Consider the following 10551-nt stretch of genomic DNA (forward strand, 5'->3'; position numbering starts at 1 on the left):
GTCTGGAGTGCACGTGACTGGCACCCAGTGCTCACTACTGTCTACGAGTTCGGCTGGGGCTGTGGTCTAGAGTGCCTACACATGACCTCTCCGAGTTCATTGGGGGTGACATTTTTGAAGATTAGCTACCACTGCATTCAAGAAGTATCCGTGGGTGGCAGGAAGGCAGAAGGGAGGAGAGGTGGTAGGAGGGAAAGAAGTAGGACTTTAGAAAGGAGAAAATGAGGAAGGGAGGGAGAAATGGAGCTCCACGCCCATCTATGAAGATGCACGATAGCCCTGGAATAAAACCCTTCTCCTATCTGACTCTCCTTTCCCATCTCCCTCAAGTTGCACAATGACCTGGCCTGAAAGCAGAAATTCATCCAACACTGTATATCAGAACTAGAGTGCTCTTGGCAGAATCTTTTACAATTTATACCCCAAGTTCCAATTTGAGCCAAGGCATATTTCCAAGGGAAGAACAACACAGCACTTTATCTTGATGTAGCTTTTTCCCCCCTTGGTAATTTCAAAGCAGTTTTATAAACAAGCACCATCATTGTACAAGAGAGGAAACGGAAGGGAGCTAGTGATATTTAGGTAACCAATAGCAAAATCATTGAATCAGTGTTTATACCGAGGTGATTGAATAATGATGTGGGATCAGAGGCAGGCTTCAACGGCAGCAAATTCATAAAATATAATTTGGAAGAAACAGAATCTGAAAATTTCCATATAAAAAACGCAGCCTATGAAGATATAAGGAGTTAAGAAATAAAAATAGATTTATACCGAACTAGATGGAACAGAATTTCCACAGTTGTTGGGATATTAAGAATGGATTTGCCTTTAAAATAGTTTGGAATAGTTTAGTCATTTTCCAGAGCCACAGATATTCTGTGCCAGTCGGGAAATTTTTCCTAAACCAACCTGGCAGACAGTGGTCTAATAAGGGAGCTCTTTGCAGACAAGCTCCCTGGCTAAAACCCAGAGAAGTAAATGAATTTGGGTTTCTGAAGTTCCAGTGTCTCAATACAGAGGGAGAGGGAATTCCCTGAGCACGGGATTCTCCTCTAATTTCTGTATCATGGGACAAGGTGGCATCTTGTTTAATTCCGTTGATGGCCTCTGCAAGCCATTTTCGGTCTTCAGCCTCCAAGATATGCTCACCTTTAGGAAAATCGGGATAACTCAAGAAAGTAATTTCTCACGTATTAGTTAGGATTAGGTTTGCCAAGCAGGAGGTTGAACTCTCCTTACCCTTCTTCCCTACAAAACCAAACCAAAAACAAACAAACAAACAAAAACCAAAACACACACAGTGGCTTAACCAACATGAAAGTTTATTTGTCTTTTTAATAAGCCTGAGTAAGGAGTCCACAGATTGTAAAGTGCCTCCAGTATCAGGGACTCAGATTCCTTTTCCTCAGTTTTCTGCCTTGCATAATCTTGAGTTCCCAAACCATTTCATGGTCCAAAATAGCTGCTTTAGCTCCAGCCCTCACATCCCATTCCAACCAGGAGGAAGAAACTCCTCCTTCCTTTAAGAACACTTGCTAGAAGTTGCTCACACTACTACTTACATCCAAGTGACCAAACCTTAATCACGTGACCTTACCTAACTGGAAGGGAGCCAGGAAGACTAGGAAGTGGAGTCTTTCCAGCAGTATGTGCCTGCCTAAATATGAGATGTTCTGATACTATAGAATTAAGGAAAACAAATGTTTTCAGACAATTAAGCAGCCACTGCCGTAGTTCAACTCTTGACTTCCCCAAAATATGTATGAACCTTTCTTTCCTCAAACAGGACATATTCCTTCCCCAAGAGAAGAAACACCAAAATTTTATCAAGGGTCTGCCTGCCGCTCAAAAGCGAGCTCAGCGGGTATCATGCAGTCTCCTTGCTTGAGTCCAGATGTGATGTTACACGATCTCGCAAACCACCAATTAAAAACTAGCTGTCTGCCCCCAACCACACTACATACACGGCGATGGACTAGGAACAGGAAAACCACAATTAAAGCCACCGTTCCGAAAATGGGAAAGCCTAAGCAGTCACAGTCTACAGCAATTATCAAATCCTGCAGAGCAAGAATAGAGGAGGTTGCCTTCTCCCACAGAAGAGGTCAGCCAACCGTCCTCTGGGAGGCACCTCTATGTCCATTATCCTCCATGGCCCTCGCGGGGGCATGAAGCAGTGAGCATGCCCTCTGGGGGTGCACGGCTTTCATTGCCTGTTTCCTGCTGTTGCAGATTTGGAGGTACCAAGGTGGCTTTGACACTGCTTTTTGCACGTCACATCTATGGTTTCTCTGGGAATGCAATTCTTTCAAAACCTCAGTAGGTATCTCTTCCATTTCCCTTCCATCATGTCCATGGACCAGTAATGGCAGCCAAGGGTCTTGTCTAAAAATAGGTTTTAAATGTGAAGACTCCGGCTTGTACTTATACACCTTGGTCCTCTCTCCACCACCCCCCCCCCCCCCAGTTTAATGGCAGTTAGTTGAGGCTACTTGAAACAATCCATTCTGGAAGGAAAGCAACACCTTTACTCTTTTAAGTTTATTTTCATTTTTGAGAGAGTGAGCGAGCGGGGGAGGGGCAGAGCAAGAGGGAGAGAGAGAATCCCAAGCAGATCCTGCACTGTCAGAGCAGAGCCTGACATGGGGCTTGAATGAAGTCCTGAACCGTGAGATCATGACCAGAGCCAAAATCAAGAGCTGGATGCTTACCCAACTGAGCCACCCAGGTGCCCCATGGAAAACATCACTTCTTTTCTTTAAATGTTTATTTACTTTTGAGAAAAAGAGAGAGAGAGAGAGAGAGTGTGAGTGAGCGAGGGGCAGAAAGAGGGAGACACAGAATCCGAAGCAGGCTGCAGGCTCTGAGTTGTCAGCACAGAGCCCCACTCGGGGCTCAAACTCAGGAACTACGAGATCATGACCTGAGCTGGAATCAGATGCTCAACTGACAGAGCCACCCAGGTGCCCCAGAAAGCATCGCTTTTAATTGCATCTTAACAGCTAAGCTGTCACCCATCGTCTAGCAGAGAGTTTTTTTGTTTGTCTGTTTTTAATGTTTTTTGAGAGAGTGCAAATGGGGGAGGGGCAGAGAGAGGAGGACAGAGGATCCGAAGCAGGTCCTACATTGAGCATCGAGCCTGATGTGGGGCTTGAACTCATAAACTGTGAGATCAGGACCTGAGCCTAAGTCAGATGCTCAACTTACTGAGCCACTCAGGCGCCCTCGGCAAAGAGCTTTTAATGGCACTTAGAAGAATGCAACTTACTATAGTTTTAGAGCCACTGCTTATGAATGCATGTTTTGAGGGGGTGAGGATAATTGTCTTTTTCCCTTTTTAAAAAAATGTTTACTCATTCTTGAGAGACAGAGAGAGAGCATGAGTGGGGGAGGGGCAGAGAGCGAGAACCCAAGCAGGCTTTGAGCTGTTGGCCCAGAGCCCAATGCAGGGCTCCTTCTCACCAACTCAGAGATCATGACCTGAGCCAAAACTAAGAGTCGGACACTCAACCGACTGAGCTACCCAGGCACCCTGTTGTCTTTTTCACTTTTCAGTTCCCGAACCACTGGACTGCTCATCAATTTAGATGGCAGGCCAATGGCAGGAAGCCATTATCGCTTATTGCTTTCCTGGTATCTTACAGATTGGGTAGACTGAGCTTTAGTTTTCTACTCTTCCTGATGTTCAAGGATTTTAGGAATATGTAATGACGATACTCCACAAACCCCCAATCCTGATACTAATTTTATGTGTTAGCCAAGATAGATCCACTACCAAAAGCAGACCCAAGAATCGTACCACGCTAATACAAAAGAAATGAATTTTCCTTTGACGTAACTATTGGAGATAGGTGTTCCAGAGATCTAGGGTCCCAGACCACCTGAGGCCATCTTCATCAACTTCAGCCGTACTGATTCTAGAGAATAGGTTGACTAAGGGCCTCTTATCCTAGGCCCTGGCCTGTCAAGAGATACCGATGGAACCTACCTGCAATCTACACAGCAGATTGCTATGTAGGCAAGACTCAACGTTTCCAACTAGTAGTTTCATGGGTGTGACCACAGAGCATCCGTATTAGAGAATGTCCATTCCCTAACCGAGAGATTGGCTTCCCTCAGTTCACCAATCTGAACCTGCGGCTCTAGGGAACTCCTGGGGCTTTACACAAACCTGGGTTCCTATATCCCCTACTCTCATTATTTACTATCTCTGTGACTTTGGGCAAATTGACTTAACCTTTCTGCTTCTCAGTTTGCTTAACTGTAGAATACAGATTAAAAAACAAAACTACCTATTGTGTAGATATTTATATATACATAAAATATATATTTATTAATGTATTACATATATATAATATATATATTAATGTAATATATATATATATATATAAATAATGGTGTTTGGCATTTAGGAAGTGTTTTATAAATGGTAGCTATACCTATTTAAAAACATGTGATCAGGATGTTCGAATTGGGTCTTTATTTGGATAATCGCTGCTTGGATTCTCATTCTGTCTCGTGCAATTTGTGTCACCACGGGCAAACTCTCTCCATGTCAGTTTCCTCTTCAGTTAAATGGGGATCATAATGCTCATCTTAGAGTGTGGCTGTGAGGATATAATAATATAAAATAACAGTGAGCATAGAGCATAGCAATCATCACGTAATAGTCATTCAGTATGAGGTTATAATTTTTTTAAATTTTTTAAAATATTTATTTTTGAGAGAGAGAGAGAAAGAGAGATAGCATGAGCAGGGGAGGGACAGAGAGAGAGGGAGACACGGAATCCGAAACAGGCTCCTGGCTCCGAGCTGTCAGCACAGAGCCCGACACGGGGCTCGAACCCACCAACCGTGAGATCCTGACTGAGCCGAGATCAGATGCTCAACTGACTGAGCCCCCCAGGCGCCCCGAGATGATCATGTTTGCTTTTATTTTTCATCACTTTCTGATTAAGACAACATGTGCTTGGGGCACTCGGGTGGCTCAGTCAGTTAAGTGTCGAACTTTGGCTCAGGGCTCAGGTATGATCTCATAGTTCGTGGGTTCCAGCCCTGCTTTGGGCTCGCTCTCTCTCTCTCTCTCTCTCAAAAATAAATTAAAAAAGAAAAAAAAAAGAACATGTGCTCAACTAAGTTTGGAAAATACAAAAAGTTAGGAAGGAGAAAATAAAAATCAGCTGAACCCCTACCACCCAGGATGACACTATGAGTATTGTATCTCAACGACTTCATCACAGTCTTCCTTTTTCTATCAGGCTATTATTTTTAAGGCTGTGGGCCATGTGGTGTCCTTTGATTATACACACAGGCAGCTCCCCACTCTGTTGCGGAAGGGAAGCCAGAAGTCCATGAGTGTGAAAATAACTCCCCCATTAGAAACAAAAAGGCTTTGTGAATACATACCAAGTTTCAAGGGACTGGAGAGTAGCCTTTCCTAAATGAGGAGGCAGTGGGATGATCCAGGGGCGTGGGTGAGTCTAGGGCTACTGTAGACGTTGAACCAGTTCACCATCTCGCCTCAGGCCAGCTCTGCTGAGGAACGTCCAGTGCTCATTCCAGTCAATAGGGTATTTTAGTCACAGAGGGGTTGTGAGATTTGGCCGAGAGCACAAAGCAAGAAATGCAGACAGAAACACTTACAAATTGCAGCTCGGCACAGGGCAGAAAATAAAACCCCGAACTCTGGATTTGCATATTCTGACATACCCAGTCGAACGGGAACAAAGATCAAAAAATTTAAATTGGACAGCTACCAGCCAGGACTTATTTCTTCCCCGATGGACTGTGGAGAAATTGGCACTCAAGGTCTATTTTTATAATAATCAGCGATAACCTGATAATAGAATAACAGATCAGTTTGTCATTTTTAATTTCTAGACCTCTCCTTGCTATTAGTACTGAATAGACATTTTTGCATTCGTCCTTAAAATGTAAATTTACCTGCAGCTATTCATTCTGCCTATTCTAAAGCCTGTCAAACAGAGATGAAAGAAAGCGGTGCCAAGGCAAGTCTGAGATCTTTGTCTCAATCAGTAAAATCTTCCGTGGAAGATTCTGTGGAACCCTGCACTACTCAGGCAAGACAGATCTGAGCTCCTGATATGGTTAGAAAATGTGACCTACTTTAAAACCCAGCAGTGTGCGTGTGATGAAATGAAAGTGAATTGTTTTGCTGAAATCTGACACTAAAAATAGGGCACCGGATCCTTCCCCTGCTGGAAAAAAAAAAAAAATAGGCATTAAAATGAGTGTGTGTCTGTATGTCTGGGAATATGTCTCCATAGCAACCATTGTCCCACCTCCCCTATCAACAGCATTACCCCTTTCTACAGAAAGAGGTCATATGAACGCCTTTCCCCAAACCCCTCCCAATCCCTTACTCCATGAAATCTAATTAAAGAGTGAAATGAATTTTAGCGATGGTTCCAGAGGCTGGGAGAAGTCCAAGGTTGGGGGGGGGGGTGCGCGGGGTTGGGGGAGGATGTCTGGGGGAGAGGGACCAGGAGATCTGTCTTTCCACATCGGAGCAGCGACATGCAACTCTGTTCTCATGTTTAAAAAGAGCCACCACTCCCCCGCTGAGGGACTGCCAGGGAGTGATAAACCTGGCCCGCTCCGATGTTATTACTTTAATGGATACAGGACTGGTTGAGCACTTTATTTCCACCAGGGCTGTTTTACGTGCGTCTTCTTCCCTTCACACAACATCCAATTTTCCTCGGGTCCCCCCCACTCCCCCTTTATTAAGGAACATTGTTCCCATTTCTAATCACACTCGCACGAGGGATAAAGAAAGCATCACTTGAGATAATAGGTCTGCCTCTAGAATGAGGTGTGTGAGACAATCACGCATAGGGACAGCCCCCCTCCCCTCCCTCAAGAGCCCTTTTTTGTACAGATTGGAAGGCCGAAAAGAATGGGGTGGGGTGGAGTGGTTGAGTGTCTTCCTGACACTCTGGGGGAGGTTGAAGAAGATTTGTGCAAACCAGCTTCACATTTTGGGTTTTTTTTTTTTTTTTTTTTGGTTTTTTTTTTAGCATCTGCTGGGGCCTCCCTTCTTCCTTTCCAGCAGCTGCCTCCCTCCCTCGTCCCCACATCTTTAGTGTCCAGTCAACAGCATTCTCAGGCGCCCGCTCTCCCTCCACTCTCACCATCCCTGCCCTTGCCATCTAGGCATCTGTGCCTCATTTCTGCATCCCAATGTCTTCTCCAGGTTGTATGTCAGTCTGGCGTTGAGCTGCATGGGGTCCCAGCTGGAGCAGAACTGTCCTCCTGTGGGGATGTGGTCAAGTCTGGGCTTGTCCCACTGGTAGGAAGGAGGCGGGTGGCAGGAAGGCCTGTGGGGCCTCAAGGGAAAGAAAGGAGCATCTGTCACACACAGTTTTCAACCCTTGCAGTGACTTAGGGGCGGAGAGGAGGGGCAGGGTGAAGAGAAACGGAGTGTTTGCCACCCAGACTTGCCTCCATCCGAAAGGGCTGAGTGTGTATGGGGTGCATGCGTGTAAAAAGTGGAAGCCATGCTGTCACCAGGACCGGGTGGCAGGGCACAGGGGAGACTGGCGTGGGGCAGCTGGCGGGTGACTCTGGGCATCCACAGGAGACGGCACCAGCTGTGGCATCTGCGGCAGCCGCCACCTCGGCTGCCAGGCTGCAGCTTGAGCAACAGGCACCTCCCTGTCCTTGGAAGAGATAGCCAGCCTCTCTGCGGTGGGCCGTAGGCCCGCAGCTAGTGACCCAGGGCTTTTTTCTTGCCAGCCTGCCCAGGCAGCAAGGACCCCTTGCTGGCCAAATACCCCCGGAGCCTCCTGGCAAAAAAAAAAAAAAATCAGGAAAGATTTGCAAGACCAGGTCATGGCCAAGCCAGAGAAATTTCTATGCTTTTAGCTTTTTTGCCCAGGCTGATGCAGCTTGGGGCGTATGGCTTATCCACAATATAATCACGAGAACTGATATTTACGGAGGGCTCACTCCGGGCCAGGGATTTTTCCAAGCCCTAGATATATACTAACTTAGACTTCCATTTGCCAATGAGGTAGACAGCATTCTTATCTCCGTCTGACAGGTGAGATAAGAACATGTTCAAGGTCATATAGCTCGAGAGTGGCCAAGTGTCTCAAACCAGACAGTGAAAGCCAGAGCCCGTGCTCCAGCCTCTGAGTGGACACAGACCCACCCCCCACCCCGTGTGCAACAGACCTTCTTCATTTTCTCCAAAGTGCTTAGAAATTTTTCAGGCACCAATATCGTTATATAAATAACATCATTAAGAACATGCTCCAACTGGCGGGGGGGGGGGGGAGCAGTGAGTGCTAAAATCACTTTCTTGATTTTATATACGCATGTTTCCACAGTCCAGACACTCGCATAGTTCACAGACCGAACATATAATTCTGTGTTCTGTGGGCTTTTTCATGTAACATTATAAGGATATTTTCTTTTTTTAAAAAAAAAAATTGTCTTAATGCTTATTTTTGAGACAGAGACAGAGCGTGAGGGGGGAGGGAGGGGCAGAGACAGAGGGAGACACAGATAACCGACGGAGCCACTCAGGCCCCCCGGATTTTCTCTAATTTTAATCGCCGCATAACACTCCTCCGAGTTGATGCACTGTAATTCACTTAGCCGGTCCCCTATTTTGGACATGTAGATTATTTGCACCATGTCACCATTTTCTTTTTTTTTATTTTTAATTTTTTTTTAACGTTTATTTATTTTTGAGACAGAGAGAGATAGAGCATGAACGGGGGAGGGGCAGAGAGAGAGGGAGACACAGAATCGGAAACAGGCTCCAGGCTCTGAGCCATCAGCCCAGAGCCCGACGCGGGGCTCGAACTCCCGGACCGCGAGATCGTGACCTGGCTGAAGTCGGACGCTTAACCGACTGAGCCACCCAGGCGCCCCCCATGTCACCATTTTCAAGAGGAAAAGACACGACAGTCTTTGCTCCCATGTTTTCCTTTTATTGAACACGTCAACTGTGTTTAGACAGAGGAGAGCCGCTTGAGCTGTGCAGTTGGAGCCATTCTGATAACCTCTGGCCTGCTCTCAAGCTTTCCTCAAAGCTCAGAGGTGTGTGAGCCGGGAGGATTTCATCAGGTGCTATTTTTCACGGAAGGATGTGGAAGCTGTGAAAGAGCGAAGGAATTCTGCTCCTTCTGGAATGGAATGTTGCCGCCGAGGCGTCAGAAGCCGTGTGTGTAACAGAGACCAGCAAAGCGGGCTGAGCAGCAGACTTGCAGGGGTGACATTTTTAACTTGGTAACAGATGGCCCACCGGCCAGAGCGCAAAAGGTCGGGGCTCCTTAAACCGACAGGCCACAGGCATACAATTCAAATGAACTGCCACCGTCTACTTGCCGAGGGCCACCATGCCGCGTGTGAATATGCAGGAGATGTGAATTATTTCTGCTCCTTTAACCTCTCTTATCCCTATTTCATTTTCCTAGCCTCAGGTAGAGGCTTTTAAAACTCTGAATCTCCACCAACTGCATTCCCAGCTCCATCTGGCCTGAGCTCCTCTGGACTGATGGGAAAACCTCAGGATCTAGTATATGTTTAGACCGGTTGGAACTCCGCTTCAACCCTGGCGAAAATGGTCCCTCTCACCGTATCTTAGAAGGCACCTCCCTGGCCTCACCCTACTCCTGGCCCTGCCCTCACATCCCAGTAAGGCTCTGGCTTGATCATTGCCACCTTTCAGAAGCCTACCTCCCCGTCGGACTCTGAATAACTAGTTAAACGTGGTAGGTTAGAAAAAAAAAAAAAGGTCACCTCCACTAAAAGGTAGCAACAGTGGAAGGGGTAGGCTAACAGCCTTTCTGTGCCTAGTTTGCAAATGTGAGCCCACATACACCCACCGGCTGCCAGCCAAGGCTTACAGACAAACGAGAGGTACAGACAACCCAGAGCATGACTTCAGGCGGACGGGTGGGCATGGTTTTTGGCCTGCCGAGAGAATTAACATTCAACGGCTGTGCATATTCACACTGCTGAATGCGTCTTACACAGTTTTATCAGACATTCTCCTACGCAGAGCAGCATTATTGGCCCACCGGGTGGGTGATTCACGAGGTTCCAACGCCGCCAGGGAAAGAGACCATCAAGATTTGGGGCATGAGAGAAATTGTAGCACATGGTAACAGAGGAAGATGGACCAGATATCTTTTTGGGCTGGATCAAGGAAAAGCTTTGACAGACTGAGATATGATTTTCCTTTATTCGACATGCCGCAGGTCTAGAGAACTCGGTGCAATTTGTTCTGTGTGTGGAACAATGCAGTGAGGATTTCTGCCCTGAACAGCTGGGAAAGGAGAGACGTGAAAAGCACAGAGGGAGTCAGGTGAGTCCACGCTTGACTGAGAGGTTCTCTCGGTAACATAACCACAGAGGAGGCCAGGGCCAGCCCAGGTCTGGAGCTAACACGCACCTCTTCTCGACCAGCTTAGACGTCCTCATATGCCACCTTGGCCATGCCTCTCCCGGGAGCAAGACTCTTTTCAAAGCTTTCCCGGTGGCTGAGCCAGTGGCCTCTAAGGTGGCACGTAT

Source organism: Leopardus geoffroyi, chromosome C1 (assembly GCF_018350155.1).
Source record: "Leopardus geoffroyi isolate Oge1 chromosome C1, O.geoffroyi_Oge1_pat1.0, whole genome shotgun sequence".
NCBI lineage: Eukaryota > Metazoa > Chordata > Mammalia > Carnivora > Felidae > Leopardus > Leopardus geoffroyi.